General features: G+C 44.8%; 1 pseudogene; it reads left to right on the top strand.

Moving 5' to 3' along the window:
- Positions 1–1,003: 1,003 nt before the first annotated feature.
- On the top strand, positions 1,004–19,498 carry LOC103644594 (uncharacterized; annotated as a pseudogene).
- The last annotated feature ends 538 nt before the right edge of the window (positions 19,499–20,036 follow it).

Genomic DNA, 20,036 nt, shown 5'->3' with positions numbered 1-20,036 from the left:
AAGAGAGGTCCGAGAAACCTGAAGTAGTTGGAGAAGTACATGGAGTTGCACCAAAAAGGCAAGTTGTGCCCTTGATCAATATTCTTTACATAATAATGTTCTTGGTAATCACCGTGACATGCTCAGGTTAACTTTATGGGACCTAATAGGTTACCCAAGTTTTGTTTATGCTACACCTTGCAAACAAATGAACTATTGGGTAGTCTTGCTATTGCTCTACCTGGTTTTGGGATTAATGCTATATATGAATTATGATCATGCTTTATCATTATTGTTGGATTATTTATTGTTCATGACAAGACTATTGTGTTAACTGGAACATGAAGCTTAACCTGAGAAAATAGTGCTACCACAAGGGTCGAATGGGACGCCCTTAGCTGACTATTTAGGAAAGCTAGTGGAGGACTGCCTTACCTGAAAGGGGCAACCGCGGTGTGAGGAGCTACTGGTTTAGGGAGGAAGGGAGGCCTTGATGGGTCTGAGCCCCTGTGAAGCAATCATCGATGAGTCTCCAACAAAGCAATTGCCTCAAAGAAAGGATAAAGGAAGGAGGTTACTCACCAAATCGCTCAACCTGGCCTGGTTAAACAGCAGGGGACCGCCCTCCCCCTTGAAATCCAACGTCACTCCCGACATGATGGCAAGTACACATGCCACGACCTCCTCCTTCTCGAGGTTCATGGTGGAGTGGCGATCGAAATTGTGGTCATCGGAGAACTACCACATCGGTCTCGGATGGGCCACGAGCAGCTGGAGACGCTACTGCATGAAGGTGCAGACCAGCCTCTCACCGAAGAGACCCCGCACCCTCTGCTTGGCGATAGCCTCCAACATGTAGTTGATCTTTGGCTTGAACTTCTTCTCTGCACCATAGTTCTAGTTGGTCTTGCATATAGGGATCCAACCGGTGAACGATGGTGCACTCCCCTCAAGGTTCTGCACATAGAACCACTCGCCCTCGTAGCCACGAACGGAGGACGAGGGGGGTCCATAGGTAGGACGCATGTCGCGACCCACGGAGTTGGATGTTGTAGCAGCCCACAAACTAACCGCCCAAGCTGGGATTCACCTCTGGGATGAACAGGTGCCTCCACAGCTTCCAGTGGGCGTCATGTCGAGGTAAGATTTGTACAGCATGATGAAGCACACTACATGGAGGATGGAGTTCAGGTGGAGATTCTGGATCTCCAACCCGTACGAACGGGTGCAGGGGAAACTCGAAGCCGCACTAATAAAATAAGGCGAGCATGACAACCTCGCCTCTTGTGGTGTCGAAACATTGCCTTCCTCCTCCAGTCACCTGAGAGCACCTAGAGAGGGGGTGAATAGGTGATCCTGCAAAAATCAACTCTAAACAACACAAACTTGGTTTATAATGAGTGTTATATGAAGCTAAAACCAAGTTGGTATAGGTAGAGATGGAGAGAGAACTCTTCACTTGATTGCTCCTTTGAGACGTGTATCAAACTTAGGAGCAATAATACAAGTGAATATGAGAACTCAAGAAGAACGATAATCGCAATAAAGTAAATGTACAAGAGACACGACAATTTTATCTCGTGGTTCGGCCAATGCCAACTCCACGTTGTGGTGACCTCCTTCTATCAAGGGTTGTAGTCAACCGCTCTCAAGTGATCCACAGATTAAACTTGATCACCATAGTTGTCATTCTCGGATGTGAGAAATCTCCACAAGTTGGAGTCTCTCACGCCTTACACAAATGATCTTAATCAAAACCAGAGTAAGGAGGGAGTAGAAACACACACAAGAAAACAATCACAACAACAACACGCACACAAGTCAAGAAAAGAGCACAAGAAACAAAACGGCAGAGTCGCAGCTCAAGAACATGCTCAAATCTCTATGTAATGAATCAATAGCGTGGTCGCGGAGTCTCAAAGTTGTAGAATGCTCAAAGTGTACTTGTCTGCTGCTACATGGCCCCTAGGGGTTCTTTTATAGTCCCAAGGGACCTAGGAGCAGTTGGAACTTCATTTGGAAGGCTCTGGTTGCCTTCTGTCCGGACCGTTCGGTGCTCCTATTGACCGTTGGCTCCAGCTGACGTGTCAAGTAGCCGTTGACCAGCTGGCACACCGGACTGTCTGGTGCTCCGCACGGACCATCCGGTGAAATATAGTCGAGCGAGTCTCATTTTCCTGAGAGCAGCCTGTAAGGACGGACTATCACCGGACTGCCCAGTCCACACCGAACTGTCCGTTGGGTGGCACCGGACCGTCCGGTGCTACGCAGACCAGTCCAAATTGCTCTTTTTCATTCCAATTCTATTTTGCTCATTTTGTCTTGACTTCATATAGTCCCTAGCACTTAGACAAATATGATTAATACCTAAAACAATTGACTAATTGCTAGAAGCATACCTTTTTCACTTGAAACCATATGGATTTGTGGTATGCCCACTTTCAAGCCTAAAAGTGTCTTTTCTCAATTTTCTTTAACTACATGTGCTCATGCTCATACAAGATGATGTTAGTCCAAAAGAAATGTATTGAGCATTAAAGCACCAAAACAAACTAGAAATGGCCCAAGGGCACATTTCCCTTTCACCGTCAACCAGAGGCTGCTTTGGTGGGAGAAACCCTTTCCTCTCCAACGCCTCGAGACGGCTTCGAGAGATCAAGCACTAAGGGAAGGCATCCATGAGTGTGAAGGGAAGGCGTCCGGGTGAGCAAAAGAGCACGGCGGCAAGAAGGCTTCTCGGGAAAGGAAGAGGCAGAGGCTGGGGCACAAGACAACAATAAGCGTAATGAACCCCAGGCTCCTTTCCTTTCTATTTATACGCAAGCATAGAAAGACGGAGCGACGCCTAGAAAGCAGGCCCTCTACAAACGGTACCACACTGTAGGGGGATCCGCCGCTTCGACTCTCGGCTGCCTCAGGCCCCGACCGGGAAAACTATTCGTCTTACAGGTTTCACACCGCTTTGCGTAGAGCGTCGGGCGGCCACACCGCATGGGACGCATGGACAATGGGTGTAACACCTTAAAACCATCAACTTAAAATAATGCATTTAAATTTAGCGGTAATTATAGTAAAGAATTTTCTTTCAAGTGTTTGATATTATTTGCATTTAGAATAATTTTTGTTTGCTCATATTTGATTTATGGTTGTTTTTGTGGAATTTCTTTTATATTGAAAACCCAATTAATTAATATATATATACACATTTTGGTCCAAAAGTAAATTCTTTAAGGATAAATAATGTTGGTATAATTATTATGAATTTTTCAAAATGTTTTAAAAATACATTTATTTGTATTTTTGTGAAATAGGAATAAAAGAAAAAAAACACAAACCCTAGAGCCGGCTCGCCAAATTTGGCCCAGCTAGGCCCATTAGCGTGCCCTCCCTCCTCTCTCTATGGCGCGTGGGCCCACCCTAGCCCCGTGGCCTCTTCTTCCCCAAGCCGCCCAGGCGCTCGGCGCCGCGCCGCTGCCGCGACCCGCTCGCGTGCGAGCACATCTGGCCTCCACCCCTCGGCCTGCCTCAACGGTCGCGCCCCCTCGATTCCGGGCGGAAGTGGAGCATTCAACCAGCGGTCGTTTCCTCTTCTCCCTCTCCCACTTCTTCTCCATAATTAATGGAGGTCGCCGCCATTGATGGTCGACTGGTCACCTCCTCCTCCTCGTCCCTCCCTCTCCCCTCGGCCTCTATATAAACCGGCCAACCCCTCTCCCTCTTCCCTCGCCCAATATCTCCCTCTCCTCTCTCTCCCTGCCCACACCCGCGCTCTGCTCGCCTGCACCACCGTTCGCCGGAGTTCCTGTGCACCTCGCCGTTCCCCATCCGAGCTCGCCCGACCTCGTCTGCAACCGCGCCCGAGATAGCCGGACCGTTTGCGTCCCCACCCGAGACCTGTCCGCGACCGCCTCGCCCCTTCCCTCCCTTCCTGCACGCGAGCACGAGCTCAAGGTAAAAGAAAACTATTTTGCATTTTGGTCCTCTGTTTTCTGCAAATTATTCCTGTATTTTCTGCAGTACAAATGTATTTAAAAGAGGTCCTAAAATCTTACGTGCTACTCCCCGAACTATACGCTTAATTGTGAATCAACCCCGGCAACCATATTTTAGATATGTACATAATTTTTATATTTCGAAAATAAATAATGTTACGATTCATTAATTTTATACTAGAAGCGTTTATGATTAACTTCTCATTTTAGCACATAAAACAATATTATATTAGTAATTATTTAAGTATAGTTTTAATGATATAAGAAATTGAAATAATTTCTAGGCCATATCTTTTAGGTCAGATTAATATATAATTTTACTAATCATGATATTTGTATTCATACGCATATCACTTATTCACTAAGAATTAGTAGAATATCTATTTATGTCGAAATGACCATGATTATGTTACTAAAGTCCAAAATTAGTAATTTACATTAAAGTCTTAGAATTTTATTGTTATTTGATTTATAAATAAACATTTTAGCGATACGTATAATTTCTATTTAGAAAGGAAAGGATAAAACCAAAAGATTATTATTAGTCATAAAGAAAATAATTAATTAACAATTTACTTCCGTAGAATTATTAAGTCATTTCATCTAAGCTATGTTAAATAAAATACCTTCGTAGTCACATGCCCATATAATTTTCACTAATGATAATTCAAAGTGGAAAATTTAGTGGATTAATAAAATAATTATGATTTAAGCATTATTTATAAGTATAGTTGTGTGGTATGTGATTGTTTATGTAATGGTGAATGTTACCCATGTAATGGTGAATGTTCATTTATTTGGTGTATGGTTTCTTTTGTATGTACGATATGTGAATCGATACTAAAAGTTGATTTCGTGGTAGAAGAACCAAACTCGGTCGAGGACGACCCGTAGGACACCTTTGAGCAAGGCAAGTGGATTCTCCCTCTGCATTTCTATTTGTACCCACATAATGCATATAATAATGTTCACTTTTCAGATATTGCATAATTTGATGGGATTTGCCTAAATAGGATTTTCCCAGAATTACCAACCCTATTCCTTGATTACCTTGGGATAAACACTATGCTTAGCAATTTGTGATACCGCTCAACTTGATAATTATGATGTCACTCATTAATATTATGATGTTTCGGAAATGAAGTTTATATTATGATGTTAACCCGATGGTTAAACAAGATCATTTCGTATTAAATGGAACATGGAGTGACCATCCAGGATAACAGTGCAACCACGAGTGCTATAATGATTCTGGCTTTGGTAATTAGCTCTATAGACATAGTGCTTAGCAACCCTACCTAAAAGATGGGCAAGAGGGGGCGACAGTGGTTTGGTGGCAGCTTATGTTAACATGGGGTGGTAGTCTTGGCTAAGTTACCTCGCCTAGAGGGCCATCAATACTGACATGGAAACCTTAGCGGCTGGTTTTGTACTAAGGATATTTTTCGAAAGCCTCATAGTGGATCCCTAGCCATTCACCTAGGAAGTATTTATGAGTCCGATCAACCCAGGCTAGAGGTGAGACACGGCTTGCAGGTAAAGTTGTACCACCTCTGCGGAGTGTAAAACTGATATATCAACCGTGCTCACAGTTAAGAGCAACTTGGACCCTCACATGATAATTGAACTTAAAGATGGAAAATAAATCGTGATCTAATGATCCATAAATGGTTTGCTTAAGTGGTTTCACTTAAGTGTTTTTGATATAACCATATGGTTATGTTTAATTGGGATACCTTGGGGTATACTTACAATTAGTAAGTCCAGCGTTGTTAATAAAATATTGACCAACTAAAATGCTTACCGCTTAACCATAACCTACCTTGTTACACTTGCATTATTCCTCCCACTTGCTGAGTCCCGACCATAAGTGAGCTCACCCCTTGCTAATATTTTGATCAGAGGGTGATGATGGAGATATTGCAGATGACGTCGATGGGTACTAAGTCTAACGATGCGTCAGTCACCTTCCTTTGGAAGAGTGTCCATGTTTAATTCCGTCGTACTTTGATGATGTTACTATTTAAGACACTTATGTCTGGATGATGTAATAAAGTTACTCTACTCTCTTTATACCTTTATTGCATTGTCTTTTGATACATTACACTTGTGACGTCAACATATGTATGGAAAATAAATCATGGCACACATATGCTATGCATTCGGTTTTGCCCCCAAAACCGGGTGTGACAATGGGCGAAGCGGATCCACCCCGTCACACACCTACGAACGATACGACATGCAGGCCGTTTCGTGTCCCATCAAACCACCCATGACAAGCGGTGTCATGATGACCTCCTCTTTTACCGCACAACCACAATACACAAAACAGCCTCAAGTCAACCAGGTAAAAAACAAAAGTCACCCCAACTTCTCACGTAGAGAGAGGGGTGGACCAAGCAAGCCCCAATGGGCCTCAAGTTAGGTGATCGGTACATAGGTCATTTGCTCTCATCCACGTCTAAGGTCGTATTTCACATTCCCCTGCGATAACCCAGCTGACGGGTTGGCCACGGGCCCTCTTTGATCGGTTAGACCAACCAAAGAGCCAATATAGGGCAAATAAGGAAAGACTTAATGAGATGCCCCCAATGGGTCGAGCCTCCTAGTGGGACCACTAGCTAAGACTTAACCCTATTGGAGGGTGGTTGTATCTCACTTGGATAACCCGTTCGCAGATCAACAACCTCCTTCCCCGTGCCGATTAGGTCGGTGGAGGGTGCACGTCCCCTCAAAAGGACCCTAAAGAACCTTCCAAGAGGGATGCGTGCATAACAAGGATCAAGCGCCTAGAAGACGACCAACTCAAGGGATCATCCCCCAAGACTACGCCCGACTCCGGTCTTAAATGGAGTCATGCTTAGCGTGTGACGACCATCGCAGGAAGGTTCTGTCCCTAAACTGCATACATACCAAATAGACCCCCAAAGCAATCCACATGGATTACTCAGGAGCTTGGAGGCTACATCTAGCAAATGCGCTTGCTCGCACTCGAGAATTTGGTCCTCAACGAACGCCAGTGACCATGGACTCACGCTCAGCGCGTGACGACCATCACAAGAAGGGTCTATCCCTAAACTACAGATGCACTTGTGTGAACTAGGGAATTTGGTCCTCAATAAAAGCTGGTGACTAAGGACTCACGCTCAGTGCGTGAAGACCATCATAGGAAAGGTCTATCCCTAAACTGCATATGCGCTCGCGCGCACATAGGAATTCGATCCTCAACAAGAGCCAACGACCATAAACTCACGCTCAGCACATGACAACCATCGCAAAAAGGGCATGTCCCTAAACCGTGCGTACACCGAATAAACCCCAAGTAATCCACATGGATATCCCGGGGGCTCGAGGTTACATCTAGCAGATGTGCATACGTGCACCCAAGCTCTAAAATTCCCAACAAAAGCCTCCACACAACTTCGATCCAAGGATTTACATGAAGGCTCAGGGGCTGCTGTCAGGTACCCAGGAACCGTGTGCCCAATATAGGCCCAAGACTCTTAGTGGTCCGTTGATCGACCAAGTCTCAGCCGAGCAACCCTGCAAGGCTGTAATACTCAAAGGTGAAATAAAAGGATTGATATAATCTCAATAGTTTGTGGCCTCTACTATTCATCACATGTGATCACCACTAGTTAAAAATTTGATAATTTGAACAAAGAAACACATGAATAACCTGTGCATCATGCTGGATCTTATTTGTGTGCATTTTGTGTCCATAAAAAATATAATAATGTGACGATAAAAATATTAAAAGCCCAAAAAGGGGGAATTTAAAATCTAAAAGAAATTCTAGAAATTGGGAAGAAAGAAAGAAAGAAAATGATAGGTGAGTAAAAATAGTATAAAAATAATAATAGTAATCATAAAGTATTATTCCTATACTAGGAATTAAATGTGTACATTTACTCAAAGGTGCAACTCATAAAAATATTCAAATTCAAATTTGGAATTCAAAATAGAAGGAAGAGAAAATAAGAAAAGAAAAGAAAAGGGGGGGGGGGAAGCTAACTGGGCCTCAGATTTCCATTTCAGCCCACCAGGAACCCCCACACGCTCGGCCCGTTTCTATTCTTTTCCCTCGAATTCACTCACGCGCGAGCCCATCGACGCTCGGCTACTGACGACTGGACCCCGGATTCTGGTGCCTCCTTTCCGTCTGGCATCGGGACCCGCAGGTCGGGTGCTGGTCGTCTTCCTCCCGCGGAATTCGGCGCAGGCTGTGCCAAGATCCGCAAAGCTCGGCGTGCAGGCGGCGTGGTAGTGAGGATAGGACCGGTATAAAACTAGACCCTGCGTAGTCGCCTTGACTTCCTCCGCAACCTAGAACCAGCGCGTCCGACCATGCACTGCCGCCCGACCGTTCTACCGCTGCCGCGCCATACTCAGATTGAGGGGAGTTCCGGTACCAAGGTGGGAGTCAAGTGCTTCCTCGTGTGGGCGCGAACGCGGTTGTGTCAACCTGGGAGATCGAGGGGCCTTTGGTGTACCCGAAATTTCTCGCCGTTGCTGGCCATTGCCGCCGGGCCGCTTGCTCTCACGGCCAGGGCTTATCTCCAATCGATTCACCGGTAATTCACCACCATTCCTTTCGCTTTTATGTCATCAACATGTAGCACCGGAAGATTAGAAGTTTAGTGCTCCGGTGAGGGTGGATTCTTCGCCGGACTTCACGGCAGCCCCGCAGAATGCGGGAGCCCGCGGGCCGGGTGGTCGCAACTGTTGAGTGTGTAGATAGGGCTCCATGTAAGTCGCCGAGACCTGGGGATCGAGTAGCGCCATCTAGTCGGGGTTGGGGGCGGCGAATAGAGCAAGGCTCGCCGCGGCGGCGGAAGCGCCACCGTTTGGAGGCTCAGGCGCCGCCGTGCTCAACCACCAGGAGGGAAGATGAAGCAGGAGACGTTGAGCGTTTGATGGGCCGCTACGATTAGATCAACGCGACTATTTGGCTAGGGCACGGCTTGGTCGTTGGATCGGCCACGGGCGCTCTGGATCAGTTGAGAGATTTTTTTTTAATCTAGGGCGTCGAGATCTGATCAGAGGGTGCATATCGCTCACTGGTTCGCGTGAGAGGCGAGTCAATCTAGGCGCTTGGATTCTAATCCGACGGCCAGTGCTTCACGATACCCCTTCACCGTGGCAGAGTTTCTAAAGAGCCCCTGAGATTCTAGAATATCAACCCGCCGTCCACTGCGCTTTAGGCCTGTGTCTGTGCGACTTTTGCGCCGTTGCCCCTGCACTCTTTAAAAATAATGCGCCCAGTCCAGAGATCGTTTAAATGGATTAAATGAAATAGAAATTTGATTTTTAATATGAAAATAATTAATAGAACTTGATAAATTCATAGAAAATTCATACTTGCTCCAAATTAATCCATTCCACTTTCTAAAATTTTATAATTTTATTCTCTAGCACTTAGTGTCTCCGTTTTATCATGACAACAGTAAGAAAATTAATCTCACACTTAATCCTATTCTAAACACATAAAACCTTTGAAAATTCATATCTTAAAATATATAACTCCAAAAATTATGATTCCTGTTCCTAGAATTTTATTTTAATATGTAGAATATCTCTGTGTATTTTATTTATATGTTTGGTGTAATGTTAATTTCTATATATGCACTGTGCTTGTTTGTATTGTGGCGAGTAGAAGAGACCGTTGCTGAGGATCCTGGTGAGCAGCAGATTGAAGTAGCTGAGCAGGAGCTCATTGAAGGCAAGTTGTGCCCTTGACCACTTTTTACCCAATAATGTTCTTTAATATCACTTATCCATGCATAGGTTAATTTTGATGGGACCCAATAGGTCACCCTAGATTGTTTATCTCATTACCTTGTTTACCCCTGAATCACTTGGGTAGTTTGTGCTATTGCTTTACATGGTTTTGGGATAATCATTTATTATATCTATGTTCCAATTCTTTTGTTATCTCTATTTATGTTCATGTCAAGATCATTAATGTTAATTGGAACATAGAGCTTAACTTGAGAACCACGTGCCACCACAAGGGTTTAATGGGACACCCTTGGCTGACTAATTAGGAAAACTAGTGGAAGACTACCTTACCCGAAAGGGGCAAGGGCAGTAGGGGAGTGGTCAGTGTAGGGAGGTCCCTGGTTGATTTTGCTGCGATGGCGGTCAGCCAGGAACCCTGCATTGGAACTTCCTATAAACTGTAGCGGGTTTTCGGAAGCTAGTGGAACTTTGTAAAGGCCTCGTAGTGTTGCCCTGCCGCGCTTCCTAGGTAGAGGTGTATGGGATTGGCGACCCCTTGGCAGATGGGTAACATGACTTGTGGGTAAAGGGTACAACCTCTACAGAGTGTAAAACTGGTATACTAGCCGAGCTCACGGTCATGAGCAGCTCAGGACTCTCTGATGATTAAATTATGGAACTTAAATTCAATTTGTCATTCGCATATGCATGGGATTATTATTAACTTTGTTCTATTATTTTATTAAGGTTTGGTATTTACTTACATCTAGTAATTGCTAATAAAAGTTTGACCAACATTAAAAGCAATGCTCAGCTTTAACCATTCTCTTTGATAAGCCTTACACTCCATGAGCTCCCACCTTTGGCGAGTTCATGCACATTGTTCCCCACAACTTGTTGAGCGATGAACGTATGTGAGCTCACTCTTGCTGTCTCACACCCCCCCACAGGAGAAGAGCAGGTGGTTCAGGAGGAGCCACAAGGCGAGGAGTATGATCTGATCTAGGTGGCGTTTCTCAGTTGACATTGGCGCCGACGATCCTTAGTTCGTTTTATGTTTATTCTTTTATTTTGTAATAAGTCTTCCGCTATGTAATAAATACTCTGATGTTATTGACATTTATCTCTATACACTCTGTTATTATATGTGTTGTCTTCTTGGCGCATGTATGAGATGCACCCGGCTTTGTCCTTTAAAACCGGGTGTTACAGAAGTGGTATCAGAGGAAATGTTGACTATAGGACGAAACCTAGATAGAAATGGGCAAAACCCTTCACTACTTACCTTACTCTGATTCATTCTATACTTATCTCATCTTGATCTTGTCTCACCTTTTGCTTTTTTTACTTTGACATTTTTATCTTTTCTACTCTAAGACAAGAAGGATTTCACACCTTGGAATCCTACATTTATAACCATTTTAAGAGATAGGAGACCAAAAAAAGAAATTAAAAATCATTTTCTCTATTAAAAATGTTGATTGATTGTTCTGATGATCAATGCCTGATTCGCTTCTTTGATTGATTGAAATAGTATAGACGGGCATCTTAGCATGTACCACCATAAGGTAATGTATTAGCGTTATTAGGTGACACACTAATCTACTTAGCTAATAAATCCCCAGCAGTAACATTCCTCGTAATTACTCGCCTTGTCTACAATTCTTTCTTTCTTACCCTGTGTTTCTAACCCAGATGGGCTACCCGTATACTGTTAGAAGAGAGCAGTATAGACTTGATCCTTGGTATGTCATGGTTAAGAAAGGCAAAGACAGTTTATACACTGTGTTAAGGGAACCGTAGAACTCACCAGTTCCAAAGGAGAAAGATTCGAAGTTGAGATTGCAGTAACTACCACCATCAGACTAGTGGCATTCTTAGTAGATGAGAAGTTTGTGGGTGCCAACATCCGTGCAGTTAAGGATTTTCTGGATGTCTTTCCAGAGGAGTTATTAGGGATGCCACCATATAGGGAAGTTGAGTTGGTTATTGATCTCTTACCTGAGACTGCTCCTATTTCTAAACGGCTATACAGGATGTCCGTAGAAGAACTAAAGGAGCTTAAGAAGCAGTTAACTGGGTTACAAGAAGCGGGGTACATTCGTCCGAGTTCCTCACCTTGGGGAGCACCAGTTTTGTTTGTACATAAGAAAGATGGATTGCAAGGGATGTGTGTGGATTAAAGGTCCCTTAATGGTGTCACTATGAAGAACAAGTATCCATTACCCCACATTGAAGATTTATTTAATCGGGTGAGAGGTGCAAGAGTATTCTCGAAGATTGATCTTCGATCGGGTTACCATCAGATGAGGATTAGACCATCAGATATTCCCAAGACAGCGTTCTCGACTTGATATGGATTATATGAGTTCACTGTTATGTCGTTTGGACTAACTAATGCACCAGCTTATTTTATGGATTTGATGAATAAGGTGTTTATGGAGTATTTGGACAGATTCGTCGTGGTATTCATCGACGATATTCTTATCTATTCCAAGAGTGATAGTGATCATGAGGAACATCTGTGATTGGTACTACGGAAGTTGCAAGATAATCAACTCTACGCCAAGTACAGTAAATGCGAGTTTTGGATCGACAAGGTGCCATTCCTTGGACATATTATTTCTAATGGAGGAATTTCAGTGGATCCTGCTAAAGTTAAGGAGATAATGGAGTGGAGAGTAACCACTACAGTTACTAAGATTCGGAGTTTCTTGGGACTAGTAGGTTATTATCGGAGATTTATTGAAGGATTTTCTAAGATTGCCAAACCTATGACTTCGCTTTTGGAGAAAGGAAGAGAATTTAAGTGGGACGAGAAGTACCAAGATAGTTTTAACCAACTGAAGTTGAGATTGATGTCATCCCAATGTTGGTTATGCTAGATCTACAAAAAGGATTTGACATTTATCGTAATGCCTGCAGCCAAGGCTTGGGATGTGTACTTATGTGAGAAGGACACGTGATTGCCTACGCGTCTCGTCAGTTACGGAGACATGAATTGAACTACCCCACTCATGACTTGGAATTGGCCGCCGTTGTGCATGCACTTAAGATTTGGAGACATTACATTATGGGAACCAAGTGTCAAGTATATACACGGATCATAAGAGTTTGAAGTATATATTCACTCAGAAGGATCTCAACCTTAGGCAACGCCGTTGGTTGGAGCTTATTAAGGATTATGATTTGGAGATTCACTATCACCCGGGCAAGGCAAATTTGGTGGCAGATGCCTTGAGTCGCAAGGAGCATGTTTATTCAGCTATTGTTGCCCAGCTACCTGATGAGATTGTTGAGGATTTCAGGAGACTTAACCTGGGGATAGTTGCTCATACTGAAGGAGTTACTATTGATGTGGAACCTACTTTGGAGCAAGAAATCCGCAAAGGTCAACTTGACGATGCTAAAATAAAAGAGATTAAGGATCTGATTACTGAAGGTCGAGTTCCGGAATTTAAGGAAGATGAGCAAGGCACTGTATGGTTCAAGGACAGGATATGTGTTCCGGATATTGAAAGCCTTCGTGAGACTATTTTGAAGGAGACCCATGACTCGGATTATTCTATTCATCCTGGTAGCACCAAGATGTATCAGGATTTGAAACGGAAGTATTGGTGGTATGGATTGAAGAGAGATGTAGCTGCACATGTGGCTATGTGCGATGTATGTCAAAGAGTTAAGGCTGAACACCAGAGGCCAGCTGGACTATTGCATCCACTGAAGATACCCGAGTGGAAATGGGAAGAGATTGGTATGGATTTCATTACTGGATTGCCTCGCACCCAGAAAGGATACGATGCTATATGGGTGATTGTGGATAGATTGACTAAAGTGGCGCACTTTATTCCTGTGAAGACTACTTATAAAGGTTCTCAGCTAGCAGAGTTATATATGGCTCGGATTGTGTGTTTACATGGTGTGCCAAAGAAGATCGTGTCTGATCGAGGTTCACAGTTTACCTCAAGATTTTGGAGAAGCTTTCATGAGAACATGAGTACAAAGTTGAATTTTAGTACGGCTTATCACCCTCAGACTGATGGACAGACTGAAAGGACTAATCAAGTATTGGAAGATATGTTGAGAGCTTGTGCACTTCAGCATGGAGGAAGTTGGGATAAAAGTCTACCTTATGCTGAATTCTCATACAATAATAGCTATCAGGCCAGTCTGAAGATGTCACCTTTTGAAGCTTTATATGGGAGGAAGTGCAGGACTCCTCTATATTGGGATCAGACTGGAGAGAGACAGTTCTTTGGGCCTGAATTGATTCAAGAAGCAGAAGAACAAGTCCGTATAATTCGAGAAAATTTGAGAGTGGCTCAAACCAGGCAAAAGAGCTACGCTGATAATAGAAGAAGACCACTGGAATTTGAAGAAGGAGATCATGTGTACCTCAAGGTGTCACCACTTCGTGGAATGAGGAGATTCAAAGTTAAGGGCAAATTGTCCCCTCGCTATATTGGACCATTCTTGATCTTTAGGAGAGTTGGAGAGATGGCATACCAACTTGAGTTACCTGCTAGTCTATCGGATGTGCATAATGTGTTCCACGTATCTCAACTAAAGAAGTGTCTCCGTGTTCCTGAGGAACAGTTACCAATGGAAGAGCTCAGTGTTCAAGGTGATCTGACTTACACGGAGTACCCGATTAAGATTTTGGATACTTTGACTCGAGTTACAAGAAATAAGGTGATAAAGATGTGCAAAGTCCAATGGAGTCACCATGGCGAAGATGAAGCAACGTGGGAAAGAGAGGAAGAGCTTCGCATAGATTTTCCCCACCTTTTCTCTAGTCCTTCTTAAATCTCGAGGACGAGATTATTTTTAAGGGGGGTAGGATTTGTAATACTCAAAGGTGAAATAAAAGGATTGATATAATCTCAATAGTTTGTGGCCTCTACTATTCATCACATGTGATCACCACTAGTTAAAAATTTGATAATTTGAACAAAGAAACACATGAATAACCTGTGCATCATGCTGGATCTTATTTGTGTGCATTTTGTGTCCATAAAAATATATAATAATGTGACAATAAAAATATTAAAAGCCCAAAAAGGGGGAATTTAAAATCTAAAAGAAATTCTAGAAATTGGGAAGAAAGAAAGAAAGAAAATGATAGGTGAGTAAAAATAGTATAAAAATAATAATAGTAATCATAAAGTATTATTCCTATACTAGGAATTAAATGTGTACATTTACTCAAAGGTGCAACTCATAAAAATATTCAAATTCAAATTTGGAATTCAAAATAGAAGGAAGAGAAAATAAGAAAAGAAAAGAAAAGGGGGGGGAAGCTAACTGGGCCTCAGATTTCCATTTCAGCCCACCAGGAACCCCCACGCGCTCGGCCCGTTTCTATTCTTTTCCCTCGAATTCACTCACGCGCGAGCCCATCGGCGCTCGGCTACTGACGACTGGACCCCGGATTCTGGTGCCTCCTTTCCGTCTGGCATCGGGACCCGCAGGTCGGGTGCTGGTCGTCTTCCTCCCGCGGAATTCGGCGTGGGCTGTGCCAAGATCCGCAAAGCTCGGCGTGCAGGCGGCGTGGTAGTGAGGATAGGACCGGTATAAAACTAGACCCTGCGTAGTCGCCTTGACTTCCTCCACAACCTAGAACCAGCGCGTCCGACCATGCACTGCCGCCCGACCGTTCTACCGCTGCCGCGCCATACTCAGATTGAGGGGAGTTCCGGTACCAAGGTGGGAGTCAAGTGCTTCCTCGTGTGGGCGCGAACGCGGTTGTGTCAACCTGGGAGATCGAGGGGCCTTTGGTGTACCCGAAATTTCTCGCCGTTGCTGGCCATTGCCGCCGGGCCGCTTGCTCTCACGGCCAGGGCTTATCTCCAATCGATTCACCGGTAATTCACCACCATTCCTTTCGCTTTTATGTCATCAACATGTAGCACCGGAAGATTAGAAGTTTAGTGCTCCGGTGAGGGTGGATTCTTCGCCGGACTTCACGGCAGCCCCGCAGAATGCGGGAGCCCGCGGGCCGGGTGGTCGCAACTGTTGAGTGTGTAGATAGGGCCCCATGTAAGTCGCCGAGACCTGGGGATCGAGTAGCGCCATCTAGTCGGGGTTGGGGGCGGCGAATAGAGCAAGGCTCGCCGCGGCGGCGGAAGCGCCACCGTTTGGAGGCTCAGGCGCCGCCGTGCTCAACCACCAGGAGGGAAGATGAAGCAGGAGACGTTGAGCGTTTGATGGGCCGCTACGATTAGATCAACACGACTATTTGGCTAGGGCACGGCTTGGTCGTTGGATCGGCCACGGGCGCTCTCGATCAGTTGAGAGATTTTTTTTTAATCTAGGGCGTCGAGATCTGATCAGAGGGTGCATATTGCTCACTGGTTCGCGTGAGAGGCGAGTCAATCTGGGCTCTTGGATTCTAATCCGACGGCCAGTGCTTCACGATACCCCTTCACCGTGGCAGAGTTTCTAAAGAGCCCCTGAGATTCTAGAATATCAACCCGCCGTCCACTGCGCTTTAGGCCTGTGTCTGTGTGACTTTTGCGCCGTTGCCCCTGCACTCTTTAAAAATAATGCGCCCAGTCCAGAGATCGTTTAAATGGATTAAATGAAATAGAAATTTGATTTTTAATATGAAAATAATTACTAGAACTTGATAAATTCATAGAAAATTCATACTTGCTCCAAATTAATCCATTCCACTTTCTAAAATTTTATAATTTTATTCTCTAGCACTTAGTGTCTCCGTTTTATCATGACAACAGTAAGAAAATTAATCTCACACTTAATCCTATTCTAAACATATAAAACCTTTGAAAATTCATATCTTAAAATATATAACTCCAAAAATTATGATTCCTGTTCCTAGAATTTTATTTTAATATGTAGAATATCTCTGTGTATTTTATTTATATGTTTGGTGTAATGTTAATTTCTATATATGCACTGTGCTTGTTTGTATTGTGGCGAGTAGAAGAGACCATTGCTGAGGATCTTGGCGAGCAGCAGATTGAAGTAGCTGAGCAGGAGCTCATTGAAGGCAAGTTGTGCCCTTGACCACTTTTTACCCAATAATGTTCTTTAATATCACTTATCCATGCATAGGTTAATTTTGATGGGACCCAATAGGTCACCCTAGATTGTTTATCTCATTACCTTGTTTACCCCTGAATCACTTGGGTAGTTTGTGCTATTGCTTTACATGGTTTTGGGATAATCATTTATTATATCTATGTTCCAATTCTTTTGTTATCTCTATTTATGTTCATGTCAAGATCATTAATGTTAATTGGAACATAGAGCTTAACTTGAGAACCACGTGCCACCACAAGGGTTTAATGGGACGCCCTTGGCTGACTAATTAGGAAAACTAGTGGAAGACTACCTTACCCGAAAGGGGCAAGGGCAGTAGGGGAGTGGTCAGTGTAGGGAGGTCCCTGGTTGATTTTGCTGCGATGGCGGTCAGCCAGGAACCCTGCATTGGAACTTCCTATAAACTGTAGCGGGTTTTCGGAAGCTAGTGGAACTTTGTAAAGGCCTCGTAGTGTTGCCCTGCCGCGCTTCCTAGGTAGAGGTGTATGGGATTCGCGACCCCTTGGCAGATGGGTAACATGACTTGTGGGTAAAGGGTACAACCTCTGCAGAGTGTAAAACTGGTATACTAGCCGAGCTCACGGTCATGAGCAGCTCAGGACTCTCTGATGATTAAATTATGGAACTTAAATTCAATTTGTCATTCGCATATGCATGGGATTATTATTAACTTTGTTCTATTATTTTATTAAGGTTTGGTATTTACTTACATCTAGTAATTGCTAATAAAAGTTTGACCAACATTAAAAGCAATGCTCAGCTTTAACCATTCTCTTTGATAAGCCTTACACTCCATGAGCTCCCACCTTTGGCGAGTTCATGCACATTATTCCCCACAACTTGTTGAGCGATGAACGTATGTGAGCTCACTCTTGCTGTCTCACACCCCCCCCCACAGGAGAAGAGCAGGTGGTTCAGGAGGAGCCACAAGGCGAGGAGTATGATCTGATCTAGGTGGCGTTTCTCAGTTGACATTGGCGCCGACGATCCTTAGTTCGTTTTATGTTTATTCTTTTATTTTGTAATAAGTCTTCCGCTATGTAATAAATACTGTGATGTTATTGACATTTATCTCTATACATTCTGTTATTATATGTGTTGTCTTCTTGGCGCATGTATGAGATGCACCCGGCTTTGTCCTTTAAAACCGGGTGTTACAAAGGCAGAGGGACCAACCAAGCCCCTGTCGAGCAACCCTGCAAAGCAGAGCAACTGACCAACCCTCTGCTGAGCACCCTGCGAGGCAGAGCGGCCGACCAACTCCCGACCAAGCAAACCTGCGAGGCAGAGCGTCCGACCAACCCTTTGCCGAGTAACCCTATGAGGCGAAGCGTACGACCAAGTCCTCACCGAGCAACTCAACGAGACGAAACACCCGATCCTGTACTAGGACGGAGGCAGTGGAGGCGATGGACTCAACGCTGATGAGGAGGTTGGGCATGGTTGTGGCCATGATAGGCTTAACGAGGTTGTGGTTGTAGCAGGGGAAGGGAGGGAGAGATCAGACTCTAGCGAGGGACAAAAGAGACATTTCCCGTGCTAATCTATGATGGCGACGACGTGTCGGCGTGCGTGGCGAGCCACATAGGTAAAAGTGGTAAAAATATAGAATCTTTCAAAAGTAGTGGCATATATGTTATATACATCATGAAAGTGACATATAAAGAGTTGCCGTCCGTAAGAATGACAAATAGTTAAATATCCTCGTCACTGCCTGTTTCGTCCCCCTCCGTCCCCTAATTTTGGCGACGATCTTGCGCTTATGTGGCTTGACTATGGTCTAAGTAGCCTGTGTTATCTCGACCAGTCTCTACTATATAAAGTACTAGTTTCCACCGTCACAAGCATTCCATCATCATGCGTGAAGCACGAAGATCTGTTTCTTTCTCGCTTCTTGCCAACAAACACCGTAGATAAGATTCGAGGCATGTGATCGAACAAGGACAACAAAATAGGACCCCTTTATATTTCTTTGTAATCAACCAACGACGCCTCCCCATTCTGACTCTCTCCCCCCCTCCCGTAGTGAAATAGTCTCCTCCTCCTCCCACTCGACGCTGCAGCCTCATGAGGGCAAGCGCATTAACGCCCTCGGCTTGGTGGAGGCCATCGCCAATAGCAGGATCGAGGGCTATGTCAGCCCCTACATCTCAAGTGATGCCAATGGGTACAAGCGCGCCATCCACCAGATTGCCCGCATTGCGAAAGGTCTACTGCTCTATTGCCAAACTCTCCGCTCCCCGTTTTGCAAATTGCGATCCCCACTGTCGACACCATGGACCGCCTCAAGGAGCTCCTCTAAGACCTCACCAACACCATGCTGCCTGTCGCGAGAACGACCCTCTTTCTCGGCAAGGAGGAGATGGAGGACAACAAGGCGCTGGCAAATTATGACCGTTTGGTCAACGACAAGGATGTGGTCGCCATCGTGTGCCAGTAGTCCCCCGCGACGTCTGGTGGCAATGACGCCGGGGTAGGAACCAGCAGAGGATCAAGGTGAGCGTCATGTGTAGCGAGACGATGGTGGCACTTGAGGTGGGCACCATGGATGTAGTCCGGGACCTTCGCAAGAAGGTAGAGAGGCCGCGCCTCCCTGTGTGTGTGACGGCAACATCAACGACAAATACTTCTTCGTGTACAAGCAGAATGTTATGGACGAGGATCGTACCTTGCGATGGCACGAGTTTAAGAATGACGATGACATCGAGATCTTCAACAGCACTGCCATCGGCGACGCCTGATGGGATGCCATCATCATGGGAATATCAAATGATTTAGGAGTGTTGGGCGCCAAATTGAGCCGCCGGACGGTCCGCGCCTGTGGGCCAGACGGTCCACGCGTGCGTAGAGCAGATTAGGGTTCCGAGTTTTGTGCTACGGTTGTTAGCTAAATTCACGGAATTAGCTCGGGAGATTAGTTTGTAAAGGGTCCAGCCCCCCTCCTCTATAAATACAGAGGTATACGACCGATTTGTAATCATCAATCGAATCAATAACACTTTTATCTCGCATGTATTTCCTATACAATTAGGAGTAGTTCTAGTCTAGTTCTAATTTAGCCTCTCAATCCCCAAATTCTCCGCTTCTCTTCCACTCTACATTGATTAGAGGAGTCTAGGTAGGTCTGCCCGAGCCTAGACAACTCCTAGGATATCTCCTCCCCGACGGGGTCCCTCCCGAGAGCGAGATCCAGGCATCGTCGGCGACCTTCGTCGCCCCTACGCACGCATGGACCGTCTGGCCCTAGGGCGCGGACCGTCCGACCGACAGGCAGGAAAC

Source organism: Zea mays, chromosome 1, assembly GCF_902167145.1.
Source record: "Zea mays cultivar B73 chromosome 1, Zm-B73-REFERENCE-NAM-5.0, whole genome shotgun sequence".
Lineage (NCBI taxonomy): Eukaryota > Viridiplantae > Streptophyta > Magnoliopsida > Poales > Poaceae > Zea > Zea mays.
The sequence above is the reverse complement of the archived record's forward strand: the minus strand, read 5'-3'. Positions and strand labels throughout refer to the sequence as shown.